This window comes from Miscanthus floridulus, chromosome 15 (genome assembly GCF_019320115.1).
Source record: "Miscanthus floridulus cultivar M001 chromosome 15, ASM1932011v1, whole genome shotgun sequence".
NCBI classification, from domain to species: Eukaryota; Viridiplantae; Streptophyta; class Magnoliopsida; order Poales; family Poaceae; genus Miscanthus; species Miscanthus floridulus.
Genome location: NC_089594.1, coordinates 22,167,794 through 22,182,234, shown reverse-complemented (window position 1 = coordinate 22,182,234; position 14,441 = coordinate 22,167,794). Strand labels below are relative to the sequence as shown.

At 42.0% G+C, this 14,441-nt stretch overlaps 1 pseudogene; it reads right to left on the bottom strand.

Annotated features, from left to right (window-relative positions):
• Positions 1-10,697: 10,697 nt before the first annotated feature.
• Positions 10,698-12,841, bottom strand: LOC136507202 (protein FAR1-RELATED SEQUENCE 5-like; annotated as a pseudogene).
• Between the last annotated feature and the right edge of the window lie 1,600 nt (positions 12,842-14,441).

Below are 14,441 nucleotides of genomic sequence, written 5' to 3'. Positions count from 1 at the left end.
TGATGGCAGATCTGTATGATGGTCGCCATATGTGGGGTTTTACAGAGAAGGACATAAAGAATATGTACGTGCTGAATTTTTTTTTCACTGAATTGCAACATGTCACATATCTGAATTGCAAAAAGATGTCACATATCCGAATTGCAAAAAAACATGTGACTGAACTTTTTCTAACAAAAACTGCCCTATATTTTTTAAATGATCACAGGAAGGCAGCAAAGGCTAAGGAGGAAAGAGAAGATGATCTTAACAAGCTTCTGCAGTTCTTCAGAGAATGCAAGGAGAACAACAAATATTTCTACTGGGATGTGGATGCAGATCCAAAGACTGGAGTGATCAGGAACATATTCTGGAGTCATGCAAGCCAGAGAGCTGAATACAGAGATTTTGGAGACGCCATCACCTTTGATACGACACATAAAACCAACAGCAAGAAGATGCCGCTGGCGATGTTTGTTGGAGCCAACAATAACCTCAAGAACGTGACCTTCGGACAAGCTCTGACTGGTGATGAATCGATTGGATCATTCAAATGGTTGTTTGAGACGTTCAAGAGTTGCATGGGCGGACAGGAACCTCATGTTATCCTGACGGGTGAGCCTTATCTTCTTTTCTAAAAAAAACACTGATTGCAACCTTTAAAAAATTGTATAGTTGCTACAGCAAAATGCCGCTGTGTGTGTTGCTGATCCTGTTTCCCCCCTGTTTTCTGTCTTTTATCAGACGAAGATCCAGCAATGAAAGTTGCGATTGAGTTGGTGTTTCTCAAGTCTCAACACAGAAACTATCGCTGGCACATAATAAGGCCTTGGGAGTTTGAGTTGGACCAGCTGTACACCGAGCACAAGGATAAAAACTTGAAGGAAAGGCTTGAATCGTTGATAAACTATCCGTTGGGCCCGACGCAATTTGAGGTTGAATGGGAGAAGCTAGTTGATGAGTGTGGCATTGCTGATAATCCTACCATTAGAGCCCTATGGGATAAGAGGGAGAGGTGGATAGCTGCTTATTTCAAGGGGATGTATTGTGGTAGGATGACGTCGATGCAACGATCGGAGAGCCAGAACAGGGTGCTCAAAGATGGCTATGTTAGTGAGAGCACTAGCCTGCACATGTTCGCTAGAAGGATGCTAGACTCACTCCATCACGCTGACCACATGGACGCAGGAGAGACACATTATGCACAGGTAAAAAGAAAACCCAAAAAAAAAATACATGGCATTTGCAATGATTACTGTTCCCCCAGTTACAACACAGTCCATATTCTAATTGCAAAAAATAGACAAACATACTAAAAAAAGATTGCTAAATGCAGGCTGAGGTGGTGCGGGCTTGCAAAGCAAAATTTGATGAGCAGCTATATGCAGAGTGTACACTAGATCTGTATATACCAGGAGTACAAAAAGCAGTACAATAACAGCACATCATTTGTCATTCGCCCTGATCCAGACCCACAGATGAGTAATGGGTGGTTGGTGAAGCATGAACAAGGGGGAGGGAGCTTCTGCTGGGCACAACATGAATTCAGGGTGGTTGCTGATAAGGACAATGGTGAATATAGATGCGAATGCAAACAATGGGAACACACAGGTATGCGCGGATCTGAAAAAATATTTGTTAAAAGCTCCAATTGCAACTTCGTGGGCACACAGTTGCAACATGTATCATACAAATGATTGCAACTTCTGACATATGCATATGTTGTTTTTTAAAAAAATTGCAGGGCTATTCTGCATGCATATTATAAGAGCCTTCACCCACCTGCAGGTCAAGAAAATCCCAGAGAAGTACATCCGGAAAAGGTACACTCGTAGTGCGAGGCAAGAAGTTCCGTGGGATAGGCATGACGGCGTGCGAATTGGTCCAGCAGCAAGCCAGGAACAGACTCGGATGTCCAACTTGCTACTAAGTTGATGAAGCTCGGAAGGGCAGGAAGTAGGTTAGATCATGCTTGTCAAGAGACAAATAGGCAGCTGGACAAGATCATCCCAGGAATTGAAATGTTTCCAAGAAGCATGGAGAATGGGTCGCCAGGCAGTGGGCCGTCAGCAACTGAATCGGTGACAACAACAGCACACCCTGCTACTGATGACACCACAGCTAATGGGTCGCCTGGCAGTGGGCCGTCGGCAACTGGACCAGTGGTGACAACAACACAACCTGATAATGGTAACGCTGGATTGCAGCCATCATCAGCGCTGCTGTGTGATGGATTGTTGCTGATTGAGCCCCCTATAGCATGCACAAAAGGTAGAGGGAAGAAAAGGAAAAATGAAGTTGAGCCTCCACGTGATGGTAACCCGTTCAGCACATATGACAAAGAAAACTATGGTAACAAGGAATGCAACGGGTGTGGGGTCCAGGGTTCACATTACATCACGACATGTCCGATAAACCCGGATCGAAGCAAGGCAGCAGAAATGCGTCTCCAAGAAAAGAGTGCTAAAGCAAATGTTGGGCCTCCAAGGAAAAGAGGACGGCCAAAGATAGTGAGGGATCTGCATGAAGAAAGTGATGTAGATGTTGCTGAAGTTGCTAAAACACAACCAAGCAGCTCTGCGCACAGAGGCCCTGGAAGAGGAAGAGGTTTAGCAACCAGAGGCCGTGGGGGGAGAGCTCTGCGTGTGAACTGCAACGAGTAAAAAGTGCTGGACCAAAAAAAAAACAAAAAAGTCCTTTGTGTTTTTTTGTTGTAAAAACACATAGTGTGGCATGTGTAGATTATAACCTCTACAAATTATAGGTTACATGTGTATAAATTAAAAACTATATGATTACATCTTTGAAACACATGCTTGTTTTGTTTTTGAATACTTGCTAGTTGTTGTTTCTGGACAAACATCAAATAATGAGAATGCTAGCAAAAAATAGTTGCTCTCTACACCTATTGTACACCATTTGCAACATGGGTGTGACGCAGTTGCAAATGTAGTTAATTACCATTTGCAACATGATATGTGACACAGTTGCAACCTGGTTTTGTTACAAATTGCAACATGGTTAATTGCAACCTGATTAATTATCTTAGTATGAGAACCAATTCTAGCCTCCACTGAGTTTTCTAGTTAATTGATCGAGTTGTATGCATTCGTAAGCAAAACGATGGGACACGGTATAGTACAGCTTAAATAAATAAGAAGAAATATAACGATTATGTACAACATATGCACAAAAAGCATTGCAAGTTATGACACATATGCAAACCTTGTTATTAATAACAAATTTGCTGCATCGTTTAGATGTCACCAGGGAGGAGTTGCAATTTACAATAAGTCTTTAAACCAGTTACAACACGAGTGCTCGAGGAGTTGCAAAAGTTATGACACATAGTTTTCATACAGTGTAAACATACACAGATATCATCGTACTGACAAACACACACAATGTCTGTGATGTTGATAAACATCAATGACACACGAAACAAAAAAACACAACATGTCGTGAAAAGTTCATCATTGCTCATCATCCCAAAGTATCTTCCTTCCACCAATCCTATAAACATCCAGTTCGTCGGGTAGGTCAGCCTAGTTCAGTGGATGAAACACCAAGTAGTGCATGAGCTCTAGCCTGTATATCATGCCCTTGAACTAAAAACACAGTGAAGAAGAAAGAAAAAAAAACATTTCAGACTGCTGAAAATGATAGTAGAACATGCAGATCATATATACATTTGAACACAAAGAAAATGTGGGGGCAAAAAAAAGAAGGAAATGCTCACTGGATTGATGTCAGTGTTCAGCTTCTCGCCATCCCAAAATTCCATATATTTCCAAAGGAAAAACATGCAATCACTGGGCCCGCCTTGTTTTGGGACCTCAACGAATGGCCTGCTCCATTTCTCAATTTGAGGGAATTTTTTCTTGCTGACCTTCTGGAATACAACACTTATGATGGGGATCTTCTAAAAAATGGGCTCGTGGCGTGATGCAGGGCTAGTGTCCGCCCAATAATAGTCAATTGAGTCCAGGATATCGATCCAATTGTGAATTTGATTGATGCGGTAAACAAAATAATGCTTCCGAACAAATACTGGAATAAATATCTGCATGCATATGTTGTAGTATCATGCATCAGTTGAGTAAACACAAAAAAATAGTTGCTGTCTACACATACTGTACACCATTTGCAACATGGGATGTGACACAATTGCAACCTGGTTAATTAACATTTGCAGTGGAACTACTTTGCTGGTTAATTACACATCAGATGAGTATGATGCATCTAGTTTTTGGGTCAGTTCCAAAAACATTTAAAAAAAGAGAGAGAAAAAGCAAAACCAATCAAAATAAAATTAGATACTAACCAGCTTTGCTTTGGTTAAATCAGGATAATGCTCGACTTCATTCTCAAGGTGCTGTCTTAATACAGTGAATTCATCAGTCTCAGTTTTTCCATCATCTGTGTAGACGCTCTTAACGCCATTTACCAGGTGCTGGAGAAAACAAAAATATGCGAAGATTAAAACAGCAGCTAATGTGCAAAACAGAAAAAGTGTGTATGGGGGTTCAGTAAAAACTCACATAGAAGCCGGTGGTGAGGAACAACCTATATCCGATTGAATTTTCCTTGTGGACAATATCATCATAACGGAGACAATGAACAGTGAAATCTAGAACAGAAGAGTCACCATCTTTGTCATCCGCAAAACTGGTAAGTAGATCATTGCCATCAAAAGAGCAAAAGATGCTGAAATCAATCAGAGCCATCCTGTGTAGTTGGCAGAAAAACAGAATATGTTACCAGAAAAATAAAAAAATCAGAAGATAGAAAGCTAATTGCAACACTGATGTATGTTGTTTGCAACAATGATGTGAGGGTGATTACTCTCTTAGCTTCTCATCAGACGCGATCTTGATCCTCAGAGCTAGAGCCTTTGCCAATGGTACTTTTGGGCAGCTGTTGGGGATTAGGAAAGGAGATATGTACTTCCTTGGCTTCTTCTTCAACCGCTCTCCCACATGTTTGAAGATCATCTTTTGGAACTGATTGAAGTCTTGTGATCCTTGTTCACGTTCCTCTTGAGACAACCGGACAGGTGGGGTTAAGCACTTAATGTCATCGATTGGTTCATCTGGAAAAGATGCATCAGATGCAGCTGCGCTGGGCCCTGCCTCACCAACGACACTGCTCTTCAACTTAGCAATCTCTTCATTAGCTTGATCGCGCATCTGACACATCCATTTCTCATGTTCATCATGGCGCGCTTGCTGCTCTTTCCTAAGACGAGCCGTAGACCTCTTGTTCCTGGCAGGTGCCCTTCGAACAGCTTTCATTTTCTTACGACCAGCACCAGAGGCTTGGAAAAAAAATGGAAAATTACAGTGAGCTGCAACCTATTAAAAAAAGCTATATATATGCAAACAGACACAAAAAAAGGCTGCCTGCATAAAAATATAATTGTGTGTGTGTTTGTGTCATAAATAGCTTACAGCAGATGTGCTAACTTCGCGGCGAATACTTGAGGTCGTCAATGGATCCTCCATGTGATCAGATGCCTCCTTTCTCCGTGTCTCATCTTCAAGATTGGCAGGCTGTGGTTGCCTGGATGCATCTCCAATCTCGCTGGTTATGTTCTGTAGAATACAAATTGCAACCAATAAGTCAATCCAATTACAATATTAATGCTACATGAATTACTATAGTATGAAATGATCATCATGTCACCTGGTCAGTGGAGGGGTCAACAAGCATGGATGTTTGTAGCTGGTTTATTATGGACTCCAACCCCTGTGAAGGACCACGCAATGGAGGCGGTGCTAGGGTAGATGAAAAGAAAAGTATATAAAAATTAGGATGGCAAACGGAAAAAAAAGAAAAGTCATAATGAATACAGCAAAAAAGAGAGGGGATCCATGGAAAAGAATTACTTGATCTGCCTTTCTCCTGGGCATCAACATTGCTACTAGGTGTTGGCGGCGTGGATGGGGGCTGATCTGAGATGACTGGGCATCAACATTGCCGCTACTTGACTCACTGTTAGCTGGTTGTCGAATTTGAGATTGAGGATCTGTAACTTTGAAAAAAGGAAAATATAAGCTGAAATAATTAAGGTTGTAGGACCCTACCCCATTGCAATACATATACCGTGGTGATTACAAAAAATATGAAAAGAATAACAAAAAAATTGCAACAAAAAAGTACCTGGTGATTTCCTCCATTCCAACAAAAGTATTCGAGGATTCCCTCCAAGATTTCCACCTTCTCCAACATCTTTTTGCCGCTCTCCTCCTGCACCAGATTCTTCTTCAGCATCTTCTTGTCCATCTCTGTCTCGGCCTTCAAATCCTTGGCCAATATCTCCTTCTGAATCATGTCCTTGGCCAAATCCATCTCCATCAAATTCTTCTTCATGAACATCATCTTGGGCAAATCCGTCTCCACTAGTTTCTCCTCCTGCATACCAAAAAAATAGACACCCAAAATAACATTTTTAAGTCTGAAGGGAAAAAAAACCAGGATAACACTGTAAGCTTGTTGGGCCCCTGCCCAATTGCAACACAGATAATGATGGTAATTGCAACATGAAAGAAAGACAAAATGCAACAAAAAAGTACCTGGTGGTGGTTGAAAAGTTGGAATATGTCCTCCAGAATTTCCTCCAACAGTTTCTTCTTGTAAAGCATCTTCTTCGTCACCTGCTGCATTGCGTTGATCTTGATCAACAGCTGATTTACCTGCTGTTGCATACCAAAAAAAGAGACACCAAACATAAAACATTTGTTAGTCTAGCAAACAAACTGATGATAAAAATTCAAACTTGTATGAGACACCCAATTTCAATGCATATATATTAGTAATTGCAATGTGAATACGTTAAAAACTGCGACAAAGTACCTGATGCTGCAGGTTTATTCTTTTTCCTCCTCTTTCCCCTCCTACGCTCGTTAGTAGCTTCCCTATCAGCCTGGGCGTCTGCAAGCAGCTTCTGAATAGCACTGAAGCACTCATGGTGACTTTTTGCCATCAGATCGTTGGCCATAGTAATGTACTTAGCAGCCTTGGTCGCGTAGGTCTGGGCCTAGGTCATACTGTCATCAAAAGCCTTCAATATCTTATGCGCCTCTGACTTCCTACTTCTTCCAACTACATGAGCAATGCTCTGGCCAAAAGCAGAACTAAAGCTCGGATATTGGTGTAGAACAGGAGGCTGAAGCTCCATGGCAGCATGCCCACCAGGGCCATGATGTGTGCCAGCCACGTCAGCTGAAGTACCAGCAGCATAAGAAGCTCCCTCAGGAACAGTAGCAGGGCAAGGAGCAGCAGCAGCAGCTGGAACAAAAGCGGGGGGGGGGAGGTATAACATGTGGCGGCAATACTTCTCAACTGCAGGTTTTTTTAAAAACAAAAAAAAATTGAAACTGGTTATCAGAAACGTAAAATCACATACTGGATAAAAAAACAACATGCAAAAGAAAAAATCAAAAAAAAGAAAGAACTGATTATCAGCAGCTTACCCTGAGGTTGCCATACTCAATAGCATCGTCTGGGACATCTCCCCTGCCATCCAACATTGAAATTCTATCGATAGTTTTACTGTCCAATATAGCACATCGGGGCAGAGCGAATGAGTCTAACTGTAGCCCATGCTGCAAGTGATCGACATATAGCATCTGCATGTATAAAAAAACAAAATTAAAACAATAGGAGACCAATTACTACTGGAGACATGACCCAATTGCAAGAAAAAACTACAACACAGTTGCTACTGGTGCCATGACCTAGTTGCAACTCTTGCCATGAACAAATTGTGTGTTTGGAGAAACTACTACACAGCCAGAAAATACTACTAGTGTAACAAGCCAATAAATGCAACAAAAACTACTACAGAAAATACTAGTAAAAAATACAAAGGATGCTAGATAAAAAAGATCGATAATCAGCTGTGGGAGAAACACAAAAAACACTTACCATCAGAAAGATACCACAGCCTGTGAGAGGTGCATGGACGCCCTTCGTCGCGAAATCCTTTCTATACAAACGTGCAGCTTTGCTAAGGTTGCCCACTACTGCTTTGCACTAATTAATCTTGCCAATATTGTCCAAATCCTCAGTATATATCACATCCTCAAGCCTGATGCAACTATCGGTGTTAGAGAAAAGTAGAGACTCGAATGCAGCCATAAAGAATGCCCTGAGACCCAAATCCCCCGTAAGCGTCTTGCTATTCAGTCCATCCACAATATCCGAAATCCTAATACCTAGCCTTTTGTATGTACTGGGACAGATTTGTTGTCCCAACTCGTTCTGCCTAAAACGAGCTTCAGCATCAGACATAACAGGTGGATCACCACCAACTTTTTGGTAACTGGAACACACACCAAATAGTGTGCTCAGTAATTGCAATCTCTTTACCACCACCAAGCTCTAATTTTATCGTTTCTGGGTTGAGCCTCAACATAAGCCAGGTGAGCAATTTCCTATCCAGAAAGCTTGGTTCGAATCCCAATAGTCCACCAAAACCCCTTGCCTTTACTTTATCTTTGAGGTCGCCAGGGAGAGCTTTAAGAAGTTCTTGAAATTTTGAAGGAGAGCACCGAATTGCAGGGAGGCTGCTTGCGGGGCCTCTTCTTATTGACTACATTCACTACATCACCATCAGCGCCAGTGTCACCATCGCCGCCAACCTCGGCATCATGCTCTCCCTGTTGTTCACTCCCTGCATCACCATCAGCGCCAGGATCAAAATCTGGATCTTGGGCACATTGTTCACTTTCCTGTCCTTCATGTACTTCACTATCAACGTCAGGTCGGGGGGGGGGACTGGGGAGCCTTAATCTCTTCTTCCTGTCGTTCTTCGACTTGTATACTTTCAGCTTTTTTCTACTCCTGCACAGCAAAACGGGGGGAACGCCGGGGGGGGGGGGGGGGTCACTGCCCTGAGCACCTGATACATTCCCTTCCGTATTCATTATAACCACTGCCATTGAAAAAAACATACATATCAGAATACAACAACCTAAAAGATGATACACATCAAAATACATATTACAGTAATGGCAAAACCAGTTGACAAAAAAAAAAGAATAACAAAAATTGCATTGTCAACCAATATAGCACTAGAGATGCACCTTCAGATTAAGTCAGTTGCAGCAACAGTTACAATTCACTTTATAGCACTAGAGATGCACCTTCAGATTAAGTCAGTTGCAGCAACAGTTACAATTCACTTGGGTTTCAGATGAATTGTCAACCAATTACAACTAAACACCCTACCAGTTACAACTAAGATAATAAGCTAGATACACAAGTCATCACAAAAAAATATAGTTACAAAAAAAATGGAACAATTGTAATTGACCGGATCCTCCAATAGCAACAAGCATAAAATAGCCAATTGCAACAAAAGGATATGTAGCCAGTTATTCACTTGTTTGACTTATTTAGCAGTAGACAGTTTCACTAATGAAATGGTATACAAATCTGGATCAAGTAATGGACAACAGACATGGATGTATGATTGAAACAAAGTTAGCACTTGTGCACTGTATTATAAAGTTTGAAACGAAACACTAAATAAGCATTAACTATCAGGACAGAACACTATGACTGAGGTTTAGTAATTTAGCATATCATTTGAATGAAATGCTAAATTTAGAAATAACTTTAAGGATAGATAATTAAGGCTGAGAATTATCTGCTGGCCCCTAGGGGGCACAACCAAGCAGGGTTAACAACGCAGAACTTGTAAGATCCATGTAAACCAAACACTTGTAAGGTAATCCGAACAAAAGTCCCAATTCATGCATATATACACACACCACCAAAAAATGGTATCATTGAGCCCCTGAGCCATAGCTCAAAAGCAAACAAAAATTGAACAGCATCCTCTACATATAGACCCGAGAATGAACGAACCGGCATTGTTAACCAATTGCAACCAATAAAACACTAGAGATGCACCTTCAAAATTAAGTCGGTTGCAGCAACAGTTACAAAATCAGTTGATTTTCAGATGAAATGTCAACCAAATACAACTAGAACACCCTACCAGTTACAACTAAGATAATAAGCTAGTTACACAAGTCATCGCAAAAATATAGTTACACAAGTCCGCATCCAATCGAGGCTACAAAATAGATTTCAGTAGGGTTTTGAATGGGAGATGACTTACACGAGGCCGCGGATCGGATGAAACGATGGGAGCGCCTCAACACGGCGACGCTCGAACCCCTAGGTCAGGAAATCCGGCGATTGCATTGTTGTAGTGCAGCTTGCTCCACAGGCGACCAAATCCGAGTGCGCCGCCCCGAATCTGAGCGGACCAGAACCGCGGCGCAGCGGCAACTGGCGGCGGAAAAAGGGTGGGGCAATGCGGTTCTGTAGGCGGAGCCGAAGCGCAACGAGCGTGGAAAACGCCGCGGCGCAGCGGCAAATGGAGGGGGAGTGGGGTGGGGGAGCAGCGGCAAATGAAGAGGGAGTGGGGGCGGTTTTCTCGGCGGAGCGCGTGAATCACGGCGGCGCAGCGCGCGCGACGGCAACCGAATACGGCGGTTGCTCGCGAGGAAGAGAGCAGCGGCAACTGAAGAGAGGAAGTGGAGGCGGTTTGCGGGAGGGTGGGCCGGACCAGGTGGTGCGCGCGAGGCCGGCTCGGGAGCGTGCGGGCCGGACCAGGTGCTGCGCGTCGGTCAGTTTTGGCCTAGGTGCATTCAATATAGAAAATGCACCTAGGTGTAATATATATAATGAAATTGAAAAAATCAGTACAAAAGCAGCCATGACAGAAACAGAAGGAGCTGACAGCAATGGGTAGGAGAAACACCTTTTTTCTTTGCACTTCTCTTCTTCTTCTTCTTTGTGTTCTTTTCAACTGCGCTTTGGAGCCGTTTAGTCTTTGCACTTTTTACGACCCGAGGAACTCTAAATGATATTGATCCTTTCAATGTGTTTGTGTCACAGTTAGTCGATACTAAAGGAACCTCATCTGTTTTTTCTGGCTCCTTGCTTAGAGAGTTATCCACTTCCAAAACTAAATTATCGACGGCTTTCTCCAAGTGAACAAGAAGTTGTTTTGACACTGAGCACTTCAGTGCAAGGGATGTCGCCTTTCGTGAGATGCGTGCAGCATGTGTTTTCATATTTTTCTTTTCCGCTCCTTGTTTCTCAATATAAAATCCTCTTTTCCCATATTTTGTCCATCTGTTTAGTACATATTTGGACGGCAAGTTGAAAACATCCACTGAAGACTTTGAAGGCATGCTTGCATAGTATACCTACATGATAATGATTCTGTTTTCAATCTTGATTTATAACAAACTGTATTGTAATTTAAAGTGTCTGTACATACCTATGGACTCAAACTTTCTGCAGGAACACGTAATGTCCATATCTGCAGCGTTGAAGATGACAGTTGCTCCATGAACAGAATGCATATGCATAACCATATATGTCAAAACCGACCCATTTGTTTGCAACAATTTACAAGAGAATGAGAAATGCAGTTTAAATTCTTCTTCAAACTCTGAATACATCCTCCTTGTATATGATTCAGCTGCAGTCTTCAACAAAGGCAAATTTGGGCTATAAGTAATCGGGGTTTTTCGACGCGAGTTAAATTCCGCGTCTAACTCATTTTCATGAAGGCTAGCAAAAACCTTCTCACATTCTACAAGAAGCTCTAAAAGTCCAAGTCTCCTACGGAATCTTTTCTTGAATACATTGTTCATGCCTTCACTCCTTTGAGTCGAGGCCATATTAGCTGTAAATGAATCACGGTAGACAATAGCCCACCTTTTTCTCAAATCATATAGGTTTGCCATCCATTGGTTCTTCTCAAGGTCATACTTACTCGACAATTCATGCCACTTCTGGATGAACATATCTTCAGATCTATCTTCATACACACATCTCTTAAAATTAGGTAGAAACTTATCAGGGTGCTTCTGAATTACATGCCCGAGATGTTTAGTGGCGTTAAGATAGATGTGCCACAAACAGAGATGATGGCTTGTATTCCTAAATACGTAGGCAATTGCTCCTGCCATGGTTGCGTCTTGATCGGTGAAAATTGTACTTGGATGCTTTCCTGACATTGCTGTTAGAAAGGTTTCAAAGAGCCAAACAAATGATTCAATGGTCTCATTAAATACCAAAGCAGCACCAAAAATTATTGTTTGCTTATGATGGTTGGTTCCAACGAATGGTGCAAATGGCATTTCAAGCTTATTAGTTTGAAAAGTGGTGTCAAATGACACACCGTCACCAAAGCATGCATAATCCATGATAGACTGACCATCTACCCAAAAGAAATTAGCCATCCGACCATCGTCCTCATCTATTTGAATGGCATAAAAGAATGTAGGATCTTCTATCTGCTTATTCTTCAAGTATTCTAAAACTGTTTGAGCATCATTTGATTCTAAGTACTTCCTACGCTCATGACCAATTTTATTTTTGCAGTACATCTTTGAGAATGGAACTTTGTCAGATCCTCCATAAAACTCCTTCATAAACTCATATACCTGTGTTGGCTTCATTCCAGCTTGTCGTATCTGGTTAATCAACATCCTGTCCGCTTCTACAACACGTCGTTGGGATCTCAGCTTATGCGATTTATTTGGACTAGCAAGATAATGATTGTGATCAAGTACAACCTTTTGCACTGTCCAAGTCCCCTCTCTGCTGACACTAAACTGAACACGTGCATCACAACCTGTCCTTGTACTATCCTTTGATGTCTGAGTTTCTCCATGTCCTTGGCAACTACAAACAATATACTTTTGACATATACTACCATCTCCTCGATGCCTTGTCTGGCTCTTATACTGAACCCAACATTACCAGCATAGGCATTATACATCTCATAAGCTTTGACCTCTGATTCAAAAGTCATACTAACTTCAGGAATTATTCCAACTTTATCAACCACCTGTTGTGCAATCGAATCAGAATTAAAGCTATATCGCCACAATGTAGTTATTTATAATTGTCTTCGCCCTAGCTATTTAGTTAGAGGAAAAAAGACTGTTACCTTATTTGGTACTCCGTCTATCACTTCTTCAGCTACTAGATGATGGAGAGCGTTCCCATTAGCACGAGTGTTATCGTCGATAGCAACAATAGTGTTCTGTACAGTACAGTATGCACACATTTATACATGATGAAACTACATGAAAGATAGAAGAGGAAGATCAAAGACCAAATGATGACCATACATGTGTTACTTGCTCTCCCTTGACTCCACGGATAGAGGGAGAAACCATGGGCGATGAATTGTCTTGGGATGGCGACAAATTCTCTTCCTGGCATCCTTCTCCTATCATGCCGGCTCCATCGTCCAAGGGGACGGCGGTGCAAGGACCACCTTCCTGGCCTCCTTCTCCTGTCATGCCGGCTGCGTCGACGGCGCAAGGACTAGCACCTTCCTGGCCTCCTCCAGTCATGCCGGCTACGTTGTCCATGGAGATGGCTGCGCAAGGACCACCCTACAAAGTATGCGATATATGTCAGAAACAACACGTGACAATAGCAGACCTGTCTTAAGTAATGGTTGCATGAAACTTACACATAATGGGATGCTAAAGGACTTATGTGGTGTGGTACATTCTTGAGCAGGAATATCTGGGGCCACTGACTCAACATCAGAGTGTACATTAAAATCCAATCGCTTTGCTATGCTCACTTCACCCTCAAGGATCATAGTGGCTACAAGATAGCATAAGCAAACGGGAGAAAATCAGTTAGCAAGACCATATTGTTGTACACACAAACATGTGTACAACATATAGGCCATCTCAACATATGCATAAAAATAATACAATTTACATCTAACTAAAGTCAACAAACCAGCAATATCAAACTTTCATTTTAGTATAGATTGGACAATGTGGAAACCAAGTAGGAGAAAAAAGACTAAAAAAGGTAACTCATTGATGGAACGTTTACATGGGGCATGCTGAACTCGAATCGACATTCAAGATTTGGATATAATAAAGAGAAGTTGAAAATTATGATATACATTGTATACACTCCATTCTAATCCATTGCATGCCATGAATAAACAAATAGTAGCAGAATTATTGTTTTTTCCTTGCAATACCATGAAGCCCTGATTTCTACCTGCCGACTATGCAGTAACATTTTCAGCTTAGCAAAGCGTTTAATACATGCGTAATGAAAGAGCCATGATGCTGACCCAAAATCTAGGAATTTCTACTGCACAGTGCACATACACCACAGAAGCTCATAAAAATCATCTACATAACAAAAATATGTCAAAGAAATGTGAGAAACAAAAAAACCTGGTTCAAAGAACTGACAACAGAAAGATCATAAGTTGAGAACTCGATCAACTTCAACAATGGAGGGAAGTGGGATGAATTTGGTGTTGCTGGGTAGAGCCACGGCGGCGTCCGCGTGGGCGTCCATCGGGAAGGTGGAACCGTGCGACGCGGACGCGTGCTGGGGCAGTGGGGCGCCGAGGAGGCGAGGACGACGACCACGCG